The 22,370-nt window shown below is 40.1% G+C and overlaps 1 protein-coding gene and 1 long non-coding RNA gene across 3 annotated transcripts in view; one reads left to right on the forward strand and one right to left on the reverse strand.

The window, feature by feature from the left end:
* The window catches only part of cntn3a.1 (contactin 3a, tandem duplicate 1), a 77,105-nt gene extending 72,231 nt beyond the window's left edge, over window positions 1-4,874 (reverse strand). For both annotated transcript variants that reach the window (XM_069526739.1, XM_020088742.2), the window contains exon 1: window positions 4,388-4,874. The gene's annotated coding sequence lies outside the window, so the exon portion shown is untranslated. The remainder of the gene's footprint in view (window positions 1-4,387) is intronic.
* LOC138410490 (uncharacterized) lies at window positions 4,848-7,105 on the forward strand. The gene is made up of 2 exons (XR_011243201.1): window positions 4,848-4,962; window positions 5,695-7,105. It is a non-coding gene; the product is annotated as an uncharacterized lncRNA (long non-coding RNA).
* Window positions 7,106-22,370: the final 15,265 nt, after the last annotated feature.

Below are 22,370 nucleotides of genomic sequence, written 5' to 3' on the forward strand. Positions count from 1 at the left end.
ACCAATAAGCTCTAAACTTTTGAGATGATGCTTTTATATGCGCCAGCCCAATTTTTCCTTTGCCCACAATTGGCACACTGCAGGAGTCACAGAAGAGCCATCGTATTCCCCAGCCAAGATCCCACCTCAGATGGTGGCACAAGACAAAGAGACTAATGGTGTTTTGATCTAAGCACACAAGCCGCAGGCATGACATAACACATGCCAGCTTCTTCATTTCTCCACACTGCACCAGGGGCACTCCACGAAGCGCTCTTCCCATTCTCCCTTGTGACAAGACCAACTGAGTATGTTGAAAGGTTCTCCCTGCACACACGCTCCAAGCCCAAGTTTTAATATGAGCATGGTATACGGTAATAATTTACATAACATTAGAAATTTATCGGTCCATGTTTTTGCAGTTAAAAAGTTCCTGAAAATCCCTTTGAATAAATGATTAATCCCAAAGCAATGAGCTCATTGTCCATATCCTTAAATAACTAATGTAAGTTCACTGATAAATAGTTTTGACTTATTGTAATTTTTATAGAAGTAACCTAAATAAGACTGGAGGGGCCTGGAATTAAATCACCTTAGCAGCTGCAGCAAACATACTGTGCACAGTATTTGGCTTTCACACCCGTCCCTTGTTCGGTACGTACCTTTAGATTTTTTTACTGAAAACAAAAATAACAGGCATAAAAGGTGTCTCGGTCCAAACCGACAGAACAAAGTCTTTTTAAATGATCTGTATTTATATAGACTAAAAGAGGTGAAACTGAACCATGGTTTGGTTTGTCTGCAGCATGAAAAATGTTTTGGGCTGGTTCGGGTTCTCTGACCAATTGCATAAGTTGAGACATTATTAAATTATAGAAGAAGAAAAAAGAAGCGTAAGCGGCTTGCAGGATTGTTTGTAGTCTTCCCCTCTGACCATATAAGGACGTTCATTTTGCTGGTAGTGATGTAACAGTGGTAACTGTAAAATCAATTAATAAAATAAACCAGTTCATTTTCTTTCTCCATTCAAGACTTGTTTTTCTATGCATTTTAAAAGTTAGCCAATACAGAAGCCTAAGTGACAACGCACCAAGGTCAGATGCACGCCCATCTGTCTGGAAAATGTCAAGTATAGGTAGTAGCAACCAACGTAGGTGATGATAATAGTACATACATATTCACGTGAAAGTATTTAGTCCACTCCCTAAATAGCAATGTGAGATGTAAGCAATGTAACAAAAACACCAACCTTGGTTCAGACCTTGGTCTGTACTGATGCTATAGCTCTGACTGGTGGTTTTTAAGGTGCACTGCTTGAAAATGCCAGTGCACCTGCCTTTATTAAAGAGCCTTCTAGGCCTTCTATTAAAGACAGAGATTTACAGCAGGTCTTTGCTGGAAAACTGTTGGATTTCAGCAGTTATCATTGCTGGGCATTTTAAGTCCAGGATGGAGAAATGCAAACTGATATTACTGTAACTAATGCATGGTGAAAACATTTAGATTGTGGCCCAGTTAAAGACTATAGAGCAGATGGTATATTGTTTTACTTTATTGTTCTGGCAGTTACTACTCCAGAAGTTAATGTATTATCCTTTTTTATACAAGACACTGCAATGATTATCTGTCAAGCTACACTTTTGGAATAGCAAGTAAACATGTTTTTCCTTCATTTATTACCTTTCTTTTATGTATTTCTGAGCTGTCTCTGGAGACAGTCCATCAACACCACATCCAAAAATTGATCTTGTCTGCGTGCTTGGATTTTTATGTATAACGTACCTCATTTTGACATTTTTTTTACCTGTGTAAAGGCACTAGGTACAAATACAAAGTGAGAATTTGTCTATAATGTGCAACTGAAAACAAAGCTGTTGACAATAACAATTCTAGGGTATTTTATCATTTCAACTTTTAACATCTGAATAAACATAACTTTGCAAAGGAGCATTTTAAAAATTACAGACATTTTTGTGAGAAGAGAAATTACTCTACATACTATTTCTTTGTCAGGAGAAAATTATGTTTATGGATGGCCACATCTCTGAGGATCCCAGACTCAAAAAATAAGGGCAGGTTGGAACATGAACTTTATAGTTCCCCAGAGTGGTGCCTGGTATGCATGACAAAAAGCAAAAACAAGACAAAATACTGAAGTAATTTAATGCAGGGGAAACTATCTGCATTTTGATTAGTACAAATGAGGATTGTTTGCTAATGAGTCATTGAGACGTTGCAGAATTTAGAATTTACCCTCAAAGTGTCACTTTTAAATTTGAGTGTAAATTTTATAGAGTGTAACTCTGCAAGTAAAATGGTGGTGCTCAGCTGCTTCCCTTTGTTTTTGAATGAATAAATGCTCAAAACTGAAACACATATTTATAGGATCATCCTACTACCGATGTTCACCTGCCGTGCGCTGAAACATGACAATCTCCCCTTTGTACACATCATACTGCAAAAACTGTTGCCTGCACCGCCTCTCTTCGGTGCATATCTACTGTTTAGCCATGCAGACCAGGCTCCATTCAGTGGGGCTCTATGAACTTCATGTCCCACCCTCCTCCTCTTTTTGTGCCAGTGACATCATCAGAAATCTGTCCAGCCATAAACACACTTCCCCAAGGACATGTGTAGTAGCTCTACTAACCCAGCCACTTGAATACAAAAGGTAAGAAGAGTAACTGCACTCTAGAGTGGTGTTTTAGAGTGCAGGGGGGTATTAAAGCAATGCAAAGGGCAGAAACAGTTATCCCCAAAGAACATCCAGCTGGCACATTGTCAGCATGAAACTAAAGACACTGCTTACAACCCTGAGATTCCCCTGAAAAGAGGAAGGCAGATGAGGCTGAATGTAAACATTTTGCCAAAGGGAGGAAGCGCTATAACTGTCAGAGGAACCATATCCAATTTCTGAGCCACATCTAATTTACTTAATAGTGGAATCATAATGTGCGAGGCAGCTCCCTCCTCACACACGTGGACACTTGATTTCATGAAAATAAATGTTTCCAAGCAAGGACGGCACACTAAAGGGCTTTAGACAATCTGAAACACCAATCAAGCTTGTGTGCAATCAAAGACAGTGAAGGGATGATGGGACTGGACTGAGTCCAATCCCCCTGTTGATCACAGCAAAACAAATTAGTTCTTCCAGAGGTCTTAAATGAGTAGGGTTGTTCCGTGGCTCTGGTTCCTTTGACGGGAAAGATGCATGGAGTGAGTGATGGCCATGAAAATTAAGATCACGTAGAGGAATGTTGTTATCTCTAATGTGGGAATTGTATTCAACTCAGGGACAACTCAAATTTTTTGAGTTTGTCTTGGTGATAATACATAAGGGCACACACAGATATATGTATTCATTCACCTTCTATTTAACCTTTATAAGAATTATAATTATATTATATTATTAATTCCTACTATTGTTGGATTAAAATACATGAAAGATGCATGAAGTGAGTGATGGCCATGACAACCAAAACGACATAAAGGAATGTTTCAAACCTACGCGTTTGTCCAAGTCAGTATTGACATAAACACATGCACACAGATATTCATTTGTTTACCTTTTTAATTAATTTAACCTTCATAGGCAGTATCTCGATAGACTTCATGTAACGGTTAGATTAAACGTATGAAGTGAGTGATCACAGAGAGCACATAGAAGGCTGTCATTATCGCTAATGTGGCGATTGTGTACAACTTCGGAAGAAGGCAACTGGGATTTCAACCCAGTTTGTCTAAGTGATGTTAAGGCATGTTCACAGATATATTCTATTTAACCTTTATAAGAAGTCCATTGATATTTAAGGTTAGTAAGGTTGGATTCAAATACAGGAAAGGTGCATGAAGTGAGTGATGGCCATGAAAAGAAGAGGACATAAAGGCACATACACACACACAGGTATATTTATTTACTTCCATTTAACCTGAATAGGAAGTACATTGAGATTTCCTTTAAAGATTGGATCAGAATTCAGGAGAGATGCATGAAGCGAGTGATGGTTTTGACAATTAAGAGGGAAGAGAGGAATGTTTAGCAACTGGGATTTCAAATTTAACCTTTATGGGGAGTTCACTGAGGTTAAAATCTCCTGGATGGGGAAGATCCAGTAAAGATAGCACACCATTTCACAATGTGCCCTGACAAGCAGCCTAATAGGCTTCATGTGCTGCCTACTACCACCTTTAAATTATAGATATACTATAAAAGCATAGTCTAAAAAACCTCCCAGCAGGACAGCCTGTATACACTGACAGTTTAGGAGAATATCTACATTTTAGATCTTCACTGATTATCTCCTGCCACGAGAGGAAGTTTGTTTTTGTGATTTCACTGCATCAAAATAATGCCAATCAAATTTTGGATTTACTAAGAAACACAATGTAGTAATAGATTATTTACCTGAGTTGGTCCCCTGCGATGCTCGCTGATGTTTATCCCTTCTCGGATGTCCATGATACACGGCGCATCTCCTCACTCCTCCAGCCCGGCAGCGGCTCCCAGCATCGGGGCACTTGAATTCGGTTCCCCCCGGCTCCTTCTTCCTCAAGTGCGGATGTCGGCCACCGTAGTAAAACACCCCCGAAGTCTCCTCTTCGCCCTCCTGTAGAGCAGGATTCAACCCCTCGGTCCCCTGCGCTGTGTTTCAGAGTCGTGTATAGTTGCTGGCAGCCCGGGTTCCTCCGGTCCTCTCCGGTCCCTCCGCCGCGCTCATCCAGACCTTACACGACCCCTGTGCTCACACCGCCGCCGGGATGCCACCGAACAAAGCGCCCCTAGCAGCAGCAGCGGCTCCTCACATGGAGGAGAAGTGAAGGTTTTTATGAAGAGGTTCACGATGTGGATGAATTCGTGGAGCAGAGAAGTGGAGACTGTCTCTGCTGACGTCGTGTTCACACTGAGCGTCCGGCACGTCCACTGCACGAGGACCGGGGCTGCCTGTGCGCGCGGCGGCAGTGGCACATGGGACATCAGTGGTGGGTGTTCAGTATTTTATTTATATATTTTCATCTAGTCATCTATAGTAGGAATTATGAGCAGCCTGTTTGGATACGTTACTCAGGGCTACTAAATGTATATACTACATTGTTAATTATAAGGAAGACCCACTCATTCACAAGAATAACTTATTATTAGTTATCTCAACAGTACATAGAGTTTGGTTGACATCACAGTGCAAGAGTGTAACTGTGATCAGTAACTATATCTCAGATAGGCTGGATATAATGGAGTGAAAAGGTCAAATCAATTTCTATGCAGTGGGGTAGTAGTGTAAAGTATACCCAAAGTCCAAGTACCTCAAACCGTACTGTATGTACTTATTGCCGGTTACATAAGTACAGTTTGAGGTACTTGGACTTTAAAGGAAACATAAGTGGGCTGATCTTGATGGAACCAGGTAACTTGTGTGTCTTGGGCCTATGTGGTAAAGTTCAAATTTTAGGCCAAAGCTGAAACACAACTAAATCAGTTTTACAGAACAGCGTCCTATATGTAATATGATAATGACAACTCTTTATAAAAGAGTTTCTCAATTACCCATTACAAGATGGAAAATATTCCAGGGTCCCCCTCATGTATGTCCCTTGGAATAATTTGACTTTGACATATGAATTATGACATTCTAATAAGTAATGTGAAAGAACAACACAAAAGAAATATTTATGGAACATATTTTCAAATCTGATAATGATTCTCCCTTTGTCCAGATCCCTTGGCAGTGTGCCACAGACCCTCGGGGGTTCTGGGACCACCATTTGAGAACAACTGGTGCAGGCTGTTTGTCCATTACACTGATTGGAAGTAACCAATTATGTATACTCAAGTATATATGCTAGTGTCATTAAGTATATTTCTTTTTATTTATGTGCATTTAAATCTTACCTAATTTTACAACAATATAAACCTCAGTATTTTAAGGAACAATTTTGCATAATGGTTTTATGACATAATAAAGTTCACTTTTGATAGTTCAAATGTAATTTGCAAATGTAATTACAAGGAAAAAAAGGACTTTTACTTGTACATTTGTATTACTACTTTCTCTTTAGTGCAGGATGTGGCTACTTCTCCACTGACAGGTCCATTATATCCCTGTTATAAGGTTTAATTTGTGGTCATGTTACAGCCGGGCTGTGCATGTTTGGCATTTGCAGCCTCTTTGCTCTTGCATGTCTCTTGCTGCTTTTAAAAGTCATAAAAAGCTGATGATTAAGGCTTCCCACTTCCAATTCTAACTATGATAATATTATTCATAGTTTAAGTAGTGTTCAAATTATTTGCTCAACCCCTGGTGTTGCAAATTAACCCAAAATTTAAAACAGAAAGAAAACAGAGCTGTGTCCAGAGTAACACATTTTTGTCGTTAAATATGAAAAATGAGTGTGTGAACACGCACTTGTTTCTCATCATTACTTCTACATAAAACAGGGGAGATTGCCAGCTCATAAAGTTTAAACAGTCAGAACTTTCTATACGCACTATGCCTTTGGCTCATAATCCACTCATAACGCTGAGTGGGATTTAAGAGAATCTACTTCTGTTTGAGCAAATGGGAGAGCAATAATTACAGAAGAAATTAATGAATGCCCCGCTGAGCCTCGGAAAGGCGAGAAGAAGAAAGAATATTTGGATTAACCTACTGAATGAACATTTAGTATTCCTTAGCCACCCATGCACACTAATAATGGCACATCAGAGCTACAAGGAACACTTAATAGTATAGCCACTCTAAACACAAACATTAGGATTGAACATCTCTTGTTTTTTTAATTCCCAACACTGTGATGGTTTCTCACTGAATCTTACATTGTGCTCTTCTTCTCATTCTTCTCTGCTCTCCATCCCGACAAATGTTTCCTGTGACCAGGCCCAACACGACGATGAGCTTGTTATTGTTGTGTGGAAGATGACACTTAAATACGTGAATTACGTTTGTCCTGAGGCAGTGAATGAGATGCTGAAATGAGCAACTTGGAACTGTCAGAGTCAGAAAGACGAGCACTTTCAAGGCCGCCTCTGAGAGAGCAAGAAAAGGCAAATAATTCTCTGCAGAGGTGCCACACTGCCACCGACATGTGAAATAATGTTCTTGAATAAAATGTCTTTTACTAACATTTTCACTGCTTGTATTTGTTATACCCTGAAGCTCCTCTTATATCTACCTTGGATTCTCTACTCTACTTATCTGAAGATCCATTACAGCATGTTTGTTTGTGTGTGTGTGTGTGTGTGCGTGTGTGTGTGTGTGTGTGTGTGTGTGTGTGTGTGTGTGTGTGTGTGTGTTTCCTGATTGCCACCACTCACCTGCACATGTGGTTCATCAGCCAATCTACCCAGTATTTAAGTGCGATCCGCCCACACACAGTTTGTTCAGTCATCCAGAGTAAATACCTTCACTGCCTGCCAATACCCCATCATGTCTAGCCTGTCAACATATTTCATTTAGCTTTGTATGTCTTTTATATCTTTGGTGTCTCAAAACAAGTTCAAACCTCAAATCACTCCAAACCAGGGGTCTTTATTTTTGCAGAACCCTTACAAGGATAAAAGAGTTTACATTGACAAATAATAACGAGCTATGATTATTTTTATTGACTAGTGATTTGTTTTTATTTTTAATGATTAGGTCATATTAAAAAAATGCATAACTTTTACAGCTTCATCTTAATTGGACAAATATTATTTGATTCCTCACAGGATTGTTCACAGTGTTGATGCTATTACTCTCACTATTACTTTCACAGCAGCTCACAACAACATAAGGAGAAATAAAAACTTAACCAGGATGTGTTTTGTCAGACTCCCTACATCCCCACACTGTTATGAATTAACATTTCAGTCAGACTGACCTCATCACACATTAAAACTGACATTTTATATTCTGAAATATTTGTTCATCCATCCATCCATTACCTACGCAGCCTATTCTATTAAAGGCAAAAGGGACCCTGCAACCTTATAGTGGTCGCCAGCCTTTCACATGGCTGATAAACAGGGACAAACGACCATTCACACACATTCACAGCTCCAGGCAATTTAGAGTGTATATGCACAATAACTTATTTTACTCCATATGTGACACTATAGCCAGTCCTTTGCTTATCAGGTTATTTGGTTCAGTTGCCATCAGCAGCATTGAAATGGACAAAAATATGTCCACTCAAAGGCACCATAAAAGATCAGATATAGTGGATGTTAATCCCATTTCAGCTGAAAGAAAATATAATATCACAGTATCTCTCCTGGTCCAGTTTTGCAGGTCAGTAACAGAGTATTTTAACATCAGTCTCGCGTTTAGCTCCTCATCCTTGAGAAGGCCCTGAGGAAAAACTGTAGTGTGTTATCTGCAATACTGAGCAGGGGACTGAGCTGCTGACTCTGGCAGATTTGATTAAAAGTGAATGACTTCATGCAGAGACAAGGACAGTGAGGGTTTCCCCAACTCAGTCAATGCACACCCAGTATAGTTCATCAGCCAACCTACCAAGTGCGATTCATTCGTCCACACACAGTTTGTTCAGTCATCCAGAGTAAATACCTGCACCGCCTGCCAATACCCTGCCATGTCTTGTCAACCTTTAATTTTCTTTATATACCTTTTATATCTTTAAGCTTTTAAAAGCAAATTCAAACCTCAAATTGTGTCATTGGACAATTGAGATTCAATTTGATTAATTATCTTATCGTTCTGCTTTTGTGATCACAACTGTAAAATATAGTCTGTAAATGTAAGATAGACAGCTTTTGTGTTCCATTCAAAATAGATTTGGTGCTGGCATTATGTACATTTGTACTTCTATTTCTACTCCTGCTCTGAAATATCAACACAGGCCTTTATAGTTTTTGCTCTCTTTCTTCCCCCAGACCTCATTTGAGAACTCTACTTTTGCTTTCAACTCTGTTATCCCAAACCTGCTCACTTCTTATTGCAATAAACCACCAGGGTGACCTGACCTGCTTCGGAGCAGGTTCAGTTTTGAGATACTGTCAACAGCCCAACCACTCACAAATCCGTCAATGCAAACCCAGTATAACAAGAACTCTGCCACAAACTTGAATCTCTTACTTGCTTCTCTCAAACAACAAATAAACCAGGTTCACATAGAATTCAGGTTGAGGAGGTAATGAAAACAAAGAAATAAGAATTTAGTACAAACAAGGTTATGATGAACTTTGTGCTGAGAACAATCTTCCAAGAATTGCATTATTTGCATTAGTAAACTACCAACATGGATGTAGATGTTTTTACCTGTAGCTGTTTTCACCCCTGCCCATTTATTATTAGACATTGTGGAGGTGAAGGGGCGGAGAGAGCACCTTCACCTGCACCACAGAGGATCAGTCAGCACAGGTGAGAGCTGTTAGCTGATTGATCCTCAGACTTGAAAAGGCAGCAGCAGAGCTGCCTTGGGGGAGAACACACACTGGGGAAGAGAGACTGGGTGAAGCCAGAGGTCCAGCAGATAGTGCTGGACCGTTTAAGTTCCATATTTTGTGTGTTCTGTTGGCCTGCAATAAAAGATGTTGCTGAAAACGCAATGGTGGGACTGGTTTGTCTCTGGCTGTCGTGGTGGGAACCCCGTGGCATGGTCGACTGCCACAGACATATTATAGGAAATTTGGTGGACGGATGTGATGATGGCCCAGGGAAGAATGAGCAACCTACTCCTGGCAACAAGAAGACCTTTTTCAACATTTTCAGCCATTATGTTTCTTGGCTTTTCTTCAGTTTAGGGTCTGATTTAATTTCCTGAAACTGAAACAATTTGTTCATCACATCAAGTTGAACATGAAGAAAAAGGGTTAGATTAGAGTTTGCCTTGTTAAGTTGTTAATTGCTGGACTCTAATTGCAGACAGAGAAAGACAGAGTCTGTCGAATGTTTGAAGTGTGTTTGAAAGTGTGGCACACTGTCTGGGTTAACTGAGGAGGACACACTTAGGTTCCAGATACGACTGATCTGCACGTAAAAGGGCTTAGTTCAGGATTCAGATCCTCAGGCATTTTGTGTCCTGTGTGGCAGGCACTAAGCGGGAAGGTGCCTCGACTATTTGCTACTGTGAGGTAGAGAATAAAACAACCTCAGCCCCTGATCGAGTCAACTTGAAGGAAGAATCGATGATCTTGTGCTAAAAGTTAGGTCACAGTTCCACCAAGCACAACCTCTCTCAACCAACCCTAGCAGAAAATCCAGGAAGCCTGGCAGGGGGCAGGAGCGTGGGTCGATGGCCCTGCTCTCACACCAATCAGCAAGCACACGCCAACTTGTCCCATAAGCTCTGAGGTGGAGGGGACCTGGATGATCATACATTATACACAATACAAGATCTCTGCAGCTCAGACACCCAGCTCATTCCATCTCACCCTCTCAACCACCAGGACCAGGCACAAGCGAACTACACCCCTTGCAAGAAAGTCTTGGACATATGTAGCAACAACATCACTGCCAATTCTACGACCTCCAGAAACTCGTTGTCTGAGAGCTTGGTGCATGGTGGGGGAGCTTCTCTAGAGAGACAGGACCTGGGCAGCACAGCCAAAGTATTGGTCCAGTTGAGCAGCCAGCACTCTGCTCCTCTTTCCAAGTACTGGATGTGACAACTTGAATTTGTTATTTTTATTATTTCATGTACATATACATATAAGTAATTTAAAATTTTCATAATAAAAACTGAGACCTTTCAATGGTAATCAATGTTGCATTATTTATTGACCTGTTACTGCCGTGTTTAATGTCTAATATTGTACTGGTATATTTTATACTCTGTTTTTGAATTTTTTGAAATCCACCTAAGTTGTTATACTTAGAGGAAGAAGGTTCATGATTTAAATTTGATGTTATTACTTGAATTGAGATACTCAAATTGTTCATAAAACACCTCACACAGCTTTCCTCATATTGTCCATTGCTGCAGCTGTTGTGATTGGTCAACCACTTTGAGCATGTGAGGGGAATATCGGCCCCCGCTCAGGCTTTACCTGGCTCTATAGGGGGGCATGTGAGACAAGCCTTATGCAAATGTGGGGAATTGTGATGTCTCACAACGTCACACTACCATTGACGAGCTGTTTCAGGAGCCTCAGGAGCTGTGTCTTCTGTGGGGGGTGAGGAGGTTTTTAAGTTTGAGCTTTTACATACACAAAAAAACATAACACTGGAAGAGAGAGAGAAACTGGAACAAAAAATCATATGTCTCGGTTTCTGATCATGTGACCTGCAGTTAACAGATTTGTTACAATCGAATTAATACTTTAATTGGAGCTGTACATCCCGGGTGTGTGACATCATTATTGTTTACACCTGTAAGAATAGAGTCTCTATCAGCGTAACGCTCCGAGGATCAGTCTTCAGGAATTCAGCTCAATATTATATTTTGCTAATCATTAATGTTAAAACGGTGTTGAACACAAGGGTTCTGATGTTGATATCGGGACTTCTGGCTCCATGGGCCAAATTGTCTGTAAGGGAGGAGATATCTCAAAGAAAAATCAAGAGTTTGAGGTTTTCACTTGCTGCACGACAATGAATGTCTTGCAGCATTTAACCTTGAGCCAATCTGTCTTCTCACTTAGAAAAGCTGAGTTCTTGAACCATGAAATAGAGGCAGTTGTCCCTCTGAAAGGAGGTTACAACCCAGACCACTTCACGATTAATCAATTATTGACATTTCAAATGTCATGAAGCTGTTGTTGGAATCGTTATCAGAACCTTGTTATTCCAGTCTGCTTTTTGTTATGTTTGCTCTGACAAATGTGAAAGTGACAAACTGATAACTTCAACCTTTCTTGAGCCTGAAAAATGGAAAAAAGAGGTATGCTGTTTGTGTGTGTGTGTGTGTGTGTGTGTGTGTGTGAATGAATGCCCTTGTGGTGTTTTCACTGATATGTATTTACAAAGTATACAGATAAAATTAAAGATTTATGTGTTAATTTTGTATTTTATTTTTGTAGCTTGTCTCTCCAAAGGCCACACCCACATTCTCTGTTGGTGTGGCATAATTCATATTTCCATATAAGTAGCCTGAACATAATAAGCTAGGGTAAAAGCTTACTGTCTTGATGAATTTTTCTAACAGAAGATATCTCTCGGTTTTTTTGATTCCTCTTTATCTCCGAGCTGTAAAGGGGTTCTCTGAATGCGATGACTGGCGATGCAAATCAATAATTGCTGTGATGAAACCTATATTCTGGTAAATTTAAGTCTGCTTAAATTGTCATATCTTACATAAATAATTCCTATTACCTCCAATGCAAATTATCAATTTTGTTAGGTGTTAATGAAATCTGTCAGGTATTATCAGGAAAATCTTCTTCCCATGAGTACCATCTGTGTGACTGTTTTTACTAAAGTTTTGTGTACAGTCATAGGCATTACACAATAGACAATGCACAGAGGTGCAACTATTATCACTGTCCCCTCACACCAAGAAGGTTCTTGGTTCAGTGTGGAGTTTGCATCTCTCCCCTGTGACTGTGTGGTTTGTCTGCAGTACCTGAGATGAAGTTAAGTGGAGACACTAAATTGACTGTAGGTGTGAATGGTTATTAGTCTCTGTATGTTCACCCTGTGATATACTGGTTACCTGATCAGGTTACTCTTCCCATCGCCCATTGAAAGAGACGATTGGCTCCTCTTTCCCTGTGACCCTTAAAAGATTGGTGGTATTGATAATGGATGGATAAGCTTCATACTACTGCACTGAGAACTGTGTACTTGCCATTGTTTCCTTTTCAAAAGGTGTATAACATCATCATCAGGTGTTTTGTATCTGACCTGACACAGACAGAGCAAGAAAAACCTAAGCACCAGGAATTGCTATACTTCTGTTCTGAGCTTTTGGGAGTGTTATGGTTTAGCTAACATATTCTTTGTCTCCAGTACACCTCTGCAGTGGCAGCAAATGTGAGTGTGTGTGTCTCCTGCCTAATGAATAATGCACACTAAGAAACCCTGAGTTATCCAAAACCAAGTCCCTCTTATCCCTTTTTGAGTGCATTGATTTCCTGGCTCTCACCAGCATCTGCAGGGGCTCAAAGGCTGCTCCTGTGTGTGGGATAGAGGATAAAAGAACAACAACAAGGCAAGCATCCAGCTTGTAGTGCACTTGTGGATACTCAGTGTTCACTACCTGGTGCTCGGATGAAAGCTGCGGCCACAACGTCACGGTGCTTATGATATCTGCAATTAGAAAAGTAAACTGATCTGCTGCTGTGATTATTTTCATGAAGGTGACATTTGGCCCTATTGAGGCCTTCTGTATTTTAAGGTGAGTGCCTGCAACGAGTCCTTTGTAATTATCTACTGGCAAAAGGAAAGAGCTTTTCATGAGCTGCTCAACTCAACAGCTGCTGAAACAGCCTCTGTTCTACAGTTGAAACAATTCTCATTTTCCACAATCACTAACAAGTGGCCCAAGAGAAATTATTATATGCAACATCTATTGTATTCATAGTAACTATATTGAGGTACAAAGACTCTACTGTTTGTTAATTTGTAATATATTAGAGCTTGGAAAACAATGTGTATTTAATTTAGTCACCTTTTGCTGTAGTAGAGCAGCATTTTTCAAGTTTCACTGTAGCATGAAAAGTTATGGGTCTTACAAATGTGAAGAGGGCACATAAGTTCACAGCTGTGGCTATTTCTCACTAAAATGTTGTTTAGTCCCTTGAAGAAGACTTTAATAGTCCACAGATGCCTCATCGCTATGCAGAAGAGAAAGAAGATACCAAGAGAGTGGATTATATACAATAGCTTCAGCATGCAAGGCCTTTCTACTGTCACCATCTGCCCCATATTTAACAATTTCAGATTAAATCAATATTAAGCTTCTGCTGACCAAAAGGGACTTCACTCCCATTCAAATAAACCAGTCCAATTTGATAAGGAGCCAGACTATTTGGATAAGTGTGGCGAGCAAATCAGCATGAGATACTCTCTTGGAGATTGTCTTTTTTCTCCTCATCCTTGATTGCTTTAAAGACTTAGCGCACTAGAAAGTAAGTTGAGTGGAGTTTGATCGCTGCTAGGGACAAGTCGCTTGAGAAAGGCTTGCTGAATACTCAAATATCTAAAGACCTTGGGAGCTGCGCAGTATATGGTAGAATCTCACCTCCTGAGTCAAATTGTAGGAATCAGAAAAATGATGAGTGGCCTCCAGCAACGCCCTATATAAAACCAACTCAAGGGAACATTTTTCACTGTGTTGAAAAATGTATAGAAATCAATATTTAATCTGCACCAAATATTGGACAATGCACAAAAGAGCCTAAGATACTGAATGCTGGACAGATACAGTGGTCCACCGTCACTGGAAATGACTAAGCTTTAAGAACAGATTAGAAATGAACTTTGTGTCATCATCGTTGCATTAAGAGGATTTTAGAATACCACACCTGGTGTGCAGTACCTACGCTCTCAAAGACCTCTGCAGGAGGCCAAGCAATGAGTTTACCCTTGACAGTTATTTGAGTCTTTGCTGTCAATTGATGATAAGGATTTGCAGGGGATAAGAAACACATTTTGTGGCTGAAACTAAGTGTTGCAGCTGCAGAAAGCATAAAGCTTCACAAAGACTTGCTGTCTTGTTGAAGGTGACCTCAGTGTTAAACAGAACACTGCAGAGTGTGTTCAAAGGTTCAAAGGTTTTGTCATCTGCACAACAGATACAGCGTACATGTTGGCAATGAAAATCTTAAATCCCAGGCACCTCAAGCAACTCAACATTCAACAGTGTCAGAAAATAAGAGTTAACTAAAAATGCAAATAGTGCAAATAAAACAATAAAGCACATTTACGCAGTCACAGTATGGGGAGGGACATGTCTTACTTATGGGGACAAAGAGCAAGTCCTCATAAGATAAATCATTTTAAAGTTTAAATGTGAAGATGTTTTCATGGTAGAGTACAATTAAGTGTAGGTTAAGGTTAAGTTAAGGTGAGGGTAGGGTCAAGTATAGATGAAGGTAAGAGTAAGAGTAATTAAATTTAGGTTAGGTTTAGGTTCATGTTAGATGAAGGTTAAATGTCGTCAAACAGTTGTTTAGGATATGTTTAGGCTTTAAAACCTCCAGGAAATGAATGTAGGTCTATGTAATGTCCTCTGAAGTGATGGAGACACAACCATGTGTTTATGTGTGTGTGTGTTTGTCTAAGACAGAGAGAGAGTTTGTGCAGGTCACAGTCTGAGGGATATGTCTTATGCTTGTTCTAATAGGCTTTGCTCCAGTGAGTGCAGAGCTTACAGGTGTACTGCCCTCCACACACACACACACACACACACACACACACACACACACACACACACACACACACACACACACACACACTCACACAGAGTCACATTAGATTCCAGGAGTCATCTCACCTCTCTATTTTGCATGCCACTTAGTTTGCCTCTGCCTCTCCAGAGAAACTGTTTTCAAATAACTAATCAGGATATAGAGTATTTTGAAATGCAGAAATTACAGAAAACATGTGCTATATTGTTTGCAATTTCAACACAGTGATATCATAGGTCATATTTCATAATGGAGAGCATTGCTCATTTTAGAGAAAAAATCAGCCAGCAAAATTTACTAAAAGCAAAAATGAATACAAACATTGTGCTGAGTGGGTGGAAACAGTGTGTAAAAACAGACAAGTGAAAAAAACATAGCACTCTCATATTTGGCCCATTCAGATCTCAGGAGACGATATTGGAGCAGTACTGTCTTGAAAATACTGTATGTAGCATCTGAGCCAGAGCACATGAAAGCCTGGGCACCGAATGGGACACCTGGTAATCCACCTGCCGCAAATGTGTCACACACCTCTTGGACTTGGTATCAGGGTGGACACATGATCCCAAAGCAGAGCGATGGTAAGCTCCCACAGGGGCGTCCATCTTTGAAAACATGTACATCTGTTCCATAAAGAACAAGCAGAAGGACATTCAGCCCCACAAACAAGGTGAAGGGTTCTCACATGGAACAACATCAGCACAAACAACCATGTCTTTATCTATAATCTATACATTTGACTGATGATCAAACAATTAGACGACAGAGATGCTATCATAAGCTGAGTGACTCTTTTGTTAATTATTTTCAGATATAAATGAATGGACAACATAATGTTGGCAACATTTCCAGGCCTTTCACTTAAAGAAAAGGGCAGAGTGAGAGACGGACAGCAGGCCTCACAGTTGGTCATTGCGTCATATTGCCAAGGTAAAGAAAGGTCAAAGTCACCACATGCTTCCTAACCAGAGCCACATTACTGTTGTTCAGCCAAAAATGAAGCAGGGTCTCTTGGTCCGGGATTCAAGCAACGATAATGATATTGTGGAATTTAAATGTGAAGTTAATTTGTAATAAATCATCAGTACAAAGAATTCTGCCCAAAGACACAGCTGACTTTTTTAGGGAGCTAAGCATTGTGACAAATTTCCAGCGTTAATACTTGAAACAGTCAGCAGCGGGCTGTCTCCAAGCACAGCTCTGTCATAATGAACACTTAAGCCCCCAACAGACTCTGCCACAGTGTGTTCCTAATAGTTCACAGATTAATATTTCATGCATATTAGGACCAGAATTTTTATGTGATTGGGTCACAACAGTCCCAATAATACACCCTAGATCAAAGTCAGTGCATAGTTTTTGCCTCTGCATGAAAAATATTGGAACATTTTTAGTTTTTCATTCTATTTGAATCATGGTGAGGCAGTTGTTCATCCACTAGTTAATCATATTCCGAAAATGCTGAGACATAGAGTGTAATAATAGTTTGCACTAACTCCACTGTTGTAAATCATCAACACCTAAAGCATTGAATCAATATACTGGGTCTTAAATTCCTTTCCACCATCAACTCTCCACCAAATTGTTTTTGTTAGTTTGTTGGTTAGTTTGTTTGTTTGTCAGCAGGATGACACCAAAACTACGCAAAGAATTTCCACGAAACTTTAAATTATTGTACATGAATCAAAAAAGACACCATTACATATTTGTGCAGATCTGAACAAAGGGTCAGACCCAGAATTTGTTTCACTTTCTTCAACATTGCAAGATTATTTATTTATTTACATTTTCACTGGAGTCCCTTGTGGATCTTGACGAAAAAATCAGGCGTGTTCAGGGACTGATGTCTATGAGATTGTACAGTTTGGTGCAGATCCAAACAATCCAGTGGATTTAAGTGGTTTCATCAGAGGACTTTTGGGCCTTGGAGGAGGTATGTGCTCTAGTGCCATTAGAGTTGCTGTTACTATCTCATTTGTTTGGCAATGTTTTATTTATTTTTTCCATTTTCTTTCCCTTTTACATATGTTTATTGAGTCAGTCATGTAGACAGAGTTACATCTCCGCTCTCTTCTAATGAAAAGGCTGCATGATGTCTGTTCCCCTCCCAAAGTCTTCCAGCTAATGCATAATATCCTGGAAGCAAAGAGAGAGGACGCGGACGTGACTTGGGTGTGTGATTCACTGGAGTGGACAGTCAAACTGCGAGCATGCAAACACGGGTCAGCACATAGAGCCCACTCAAGAGAAGAGCCCCCCGCAGGCTACAACATGCAGCTAAAGGTGGAGCGCTCATTGAGGAGCATTATAATGATGTTTGTCACTGCAATGATTCTGCTCGAGTAGAGAACAAGAGGGGCGCGAGTGGCTTTGGACTCAATGGAGCAGAAGAATGGAGCTAAGAGAGATGGTAGTGGTGGTGAAGGGCTGAAGTGAGGGGGTGAGGAAGGCAGGAGTTGATTACATAGGTTGGTGTGCTGAGGAGTCAGTGTGTGGTTGGAAAAAAGGTATGTATCAGGGGGTTGACATCCCTGCCGATGACCTCATCAGCTAATGACTTTATGGCATGACATTAAACAGTGCTTTTGCTAGCATCATAGATAAAGCTGTGGTGATCTTGTGGCATACTGCCTGTTATGTTCTCTCTGTCTAGCCATGTGAAAACATCTGTATATGTGTCCTGTCCAGTTGCAGCACTTAGTAACCACATTTGTGTACAGCACAAACAAAAGACTGTAGTTTTGACTTTGATATGTTTTTCATCCCAGTAACGTCAATATTTGACCCCATTCAGTCCTATTAACTGTGAGCTAACCCAAACTTGCAGATAGATAGCCCCAAGGCTCTGTTGTGGAATCAGAGGATTGAACTTAGCGGACAAAGCTTTTTCTAAACCATTAGCATTCTTTAACCTACAATAACAAAAACAAGTGAGCAGTCTAAAGTGTCATCATTTTTTAAGTTGACATGAGGACATTTTGCACAAACAGTTGCCTTTTGACAAATGAGAGTTTATTACTCAGTTGGGGTTATGTTTGTCAGTACCCCTTGAATCTATTCTCTCTTTCTAAGCTCTGTTTTTGATTTAGTTAAATTCAAGTCTGCTGCCATTTTATGCTGAGCAGGTAAGAAGCCAAGGGGAGATGACGATTTAGGTGAAAATTCTCCGAAGGTAAATTATCGAGAGAATCAGAATCAGAATCAGAATCAGAATTCTTTTATTTGCCAGGTATGTTTGCACATACAGGAAATTGCCTTGGTGTAATTGGTGCACTACTTATGTACATAAAACAACAATGTAGAAAAACAACAATATATAAGAAATTGTATAAAATAAAATAGAATAAAATAAAATAAAATAAAGTAAAGTATATACATATATGCAGTAACAGAGTAGTAATAAATTATAAATTATGTGCAGGTGGTGGGGTGTGGTGGGGTAGAGTCAGTGCGGTGCAGAGTCAGTGTGATGCAGGGGGCTTGTTTGTGAGCCCCACTGCCACTGGGAAAAAACTGTTCAGATGGCGAGAGGTTTTAGTCCTGATGGCCCGAAACCTTTTTCCGGAGGGAAGTCTCTGGAACAGGTGGTGACCGGGATGTGAGGGATCAGCAATGATCTTGCCTGCTCTCCTATTGGTCCTGGAGTGGAACAGGTCTAGAAGGGCCGGCAGGTCACAGCCGATGACCTTCTCAGCTGACCTTATGATCCGCTGCAGTCTGCCCTTGTCCTTGGCAGTGGAGGCAGCGAACCAGACGGTGATTGATGAGGTGAGGATGGACTCAATGATGGCTGTGTAGAATTCAACCATCACTTTCTGCGGCATGTTGAATTTCCTCAGTTGCCGCAGGAAGAACATCCTCTGCTGGGCCTTCTTGGTGATGGAGGTGATGTTCTCCGCCCACCTCAAGTCCTGTGCAATGATGGTCCCCAGGAATCTGAAGGACTCCACTGTTTTAACTGGGGAGTTGCACAGGCTGAGGGGGGCAGTTTGGGCTGGGCTCCTCCTGAAGTCTACTACCATCTCTACAGTTTTTAGAGCGTTCAGCTCCAGGTGGTTCTGGCTGCACCAGGAAGCCAGGCTGTTAACTTCCTCTCTGTAGGCGGCTTCGTCCCCATTGGTGATTAGTCCGATGAGGGTCGTGTCGTCTGCAAACTTCAGGAGTTTGACAGAGGGATGGCTGGAGGTGCAGTTGTTGGTGTAGAGGGAGAACAGTAGAGGGGAGAGCACACAACCTTGTGGGGCTCCAGTGCTGATGGCACCCCCTTTGACATCATCATCATTTGATAGATATATTTGATATAAACTGTTCTTATTAACATCAATTGTTGGAGCATTAAGATTCAAAAAATCTTTATGAATTTATCAAAATATAATAATAATATATTATATTAGATTTATTGAGATATTTCTATAATTTAAAATATTAATTCATATTGCCTAATATGAATGAAGATAGTGTTCACAATTCAAAAATTTGACCACCAAAATCGTACTAATTGTTTCTTGCGTCCAACTGAACATTTTTAATAAATTTGAAGAAAGTCCCTGAAAGCGTTCTTGAAATATCGCATTCAAAATAATGGGATGGACAGACAACCAAAACATAATGCCTCTGGTGCGGAGCCATAAAAACAAATAAGAATTAGTTGAACAAAGATGCAAGAGGAACAGGTTTCTTACATGTCAGTGTGGCTGCTGGCAACATTTTAAAGAAGAAAAATAGGCTGGCTGTTTGACGTTTTCAGTCACAGTGTTTAAAAAAGCAGAATCATTTGTTGCATATGATTGTTGTGTTGGCTGGAAAACAGTGAGTGGATGAGGGCTGTTGTGTTAGGTGCTCTGAAGAGGCTGCACCTGGCCACTCGAAGTGGTCGGGCTCGAGGGTAGAAACACAGAGGAGGGAAGTAGTAAAGTCAAACACTGAATGATGAAACACATCAGAGAGGGCTGTGGAGGGGCTCCCTTGAGAGGAGAGAGGGGTGCATGTATTTGTGTAAGCATCTGTGAAAGTGTCTATTAGTCTATTTGCACTTGTATGCGTGTCGTGTGATTCCTGTTTTATGTAACCGGCGGTGCAGAAGTTAATCATCATCACACCCCACCAGCTGTTCTGCTGTCATTTAGGTTTACTTGTTTCAAACATCTCGACTCAGCAGCTCCATTAGTTTCCCAACAGAAAGCTGTTGGACACATGTTGTTTTGCTGTTCAGCAGAGATTGACCAGTATTTCTCTGGAAAATGCCTTTAAAGCAGTTGCAGCGGCGCATTTCAATGCAGCCGCAAGTTTCCGTCTGTTCCTCTGAGTAGTTAAAACCAGTAGAGCGTGCAGAATGTGATTATAATTAACATTTGTTCTTCTGTCCACAATAATTGTGGGTGTTGCTAGACCAAATGAGGTGACGCTCACTAGTTGAGGTGCGATGAGTTATTTCAGGGCGTTTCCTCTCTGTCTCCATCATCAGCTTCACCCTCCCTGGTGAAACTGATGGTTCAGCGAATACACTGACTGAGATCGATTGCTTCTTTTCAACAACAGAATGGGACCATGCAGTTTCATAAGGAGTTTTATTTGACTCATCTTGACCAGACTGCTCCTCTGCATTGATTTGTCCAATATAAACATATAACAAAGCCATAATATCAATGTATTTCTTCTTGATCCAGGAATCAAACTCCATACATGAGGAACTCTTATCTCTAGACATAAAGTCTGCTAAACTCCTTACTGCAGCCACTTACTGTAATGAGCACAAGGTCATGGTTAGTCTCTTCTGTAAATATCAAATCCCAGTAAAAACATCTTAAAATAGCTCATTTCAGTAAATGAGAAACTGCATAATTGGACAATCTGGTGCAGTTCAACAATGATTCAGCAATTATTCAAATACATTTCACCACAAACTCTAAATCGCAACATGGAAGATAATGTAAATTCTCAACCTTCAACTCTCTCACCACTCACAGGGAAAATTGTTTCTGGCCGATCTGAGGTACAATTTCTTGCCATGTGGAAATAACAAGCCTTGCATTAAAGAACATTTCGTCACCAACGGCCGTCTAGATCAGCATTCATGAAAACAGCGAGGAGGCAAAAGTTTGCGAAAGAGAAAAGAATTTATTTATAATGTTAGTAATACTATCATTAACCTGCAAAGTAAATTTCAGGGCAGAGAACTTGTTTTGTTTTTTTGCTATATTATAAAAAGAATGCTTATAACTTCAATACCAACATTTTCCAATGCAGAGATTCAGATTTTAATGCTGCATAGATAATGTTCGGCAGTTAAAACAATTCATTAAGTTAGGGAGAGATGTGGTCGGAGTAATAAAAAATAAACTCTGACTGCTTTTATGATATTAGACAAAACAAAGTGCCCTGTCAGTGTTGAAGGTAAAAGCTTGTCGGCCATTTTACCACCATGACCTTCACACCCTTACTTTTATTACACTATAAACACCACAACACTTTGTGCACTGACTTTGACCATTGCCACTGAATATAAATGACTAATGCAGAATAGCTGCACACTTAAAGAGTAATGTGTCGTTTATACTGTACATGTTGTTCGCTACTTTACTTTTAGTGATCTTTGGGGAAAACCCTGATGAAAAAATAAATAGGTGAGTAAACTGTAAAGAGAGATACGATCCTGTTTTAAAATCTGATTATTGTCTTGGATCCAGTCACTTTAGGTTTGTCATATTTTTGTGAAGAAATAATCTAGGGTTATTGCAGATATCAATTTATTTGATCTGAAATAACCCTTAATTTAAAAGAAGTGGGGCATTATGGAAATATCTCCAGATATATCTCACAAAAAGCTGCAGTATTTTGCTAGAAAGATGGCAGGTCAGAATTGATGTGGAAAACATCAGATTGCAGGTCACAAAAAGGAAGTCAACAGTATGACAGAGACTGACTGACTAAATTGTCACATAGTGGGGATATCTCTTTTCCACAAGTTCAAAAATTCATCTCTCCTGTCAGAGGAGACTGTCAATGTTGTCAAACTGAGTCCTGATAGTTCAGCAGATTTTCCAACCAAAATGGTGACACCACACAAATGGCTTTGTTATTTGGTCATGATCATCACATTATA

Source organism: Paralichthys olivaceus, chromosome 6, assembly GCF_024713975.1.
Source record: "Paralichthys olivaceus isolate ysfri-2021 chromosome 6, ASM2471397v2, whole genome shotgun sequence".
NCBI lineage: Eukaryota > Metazoa > Chordata > Actinopteri > Pleuronectiformes > Paralichthyidae > Paralichthys > Paralichthys olivaceus.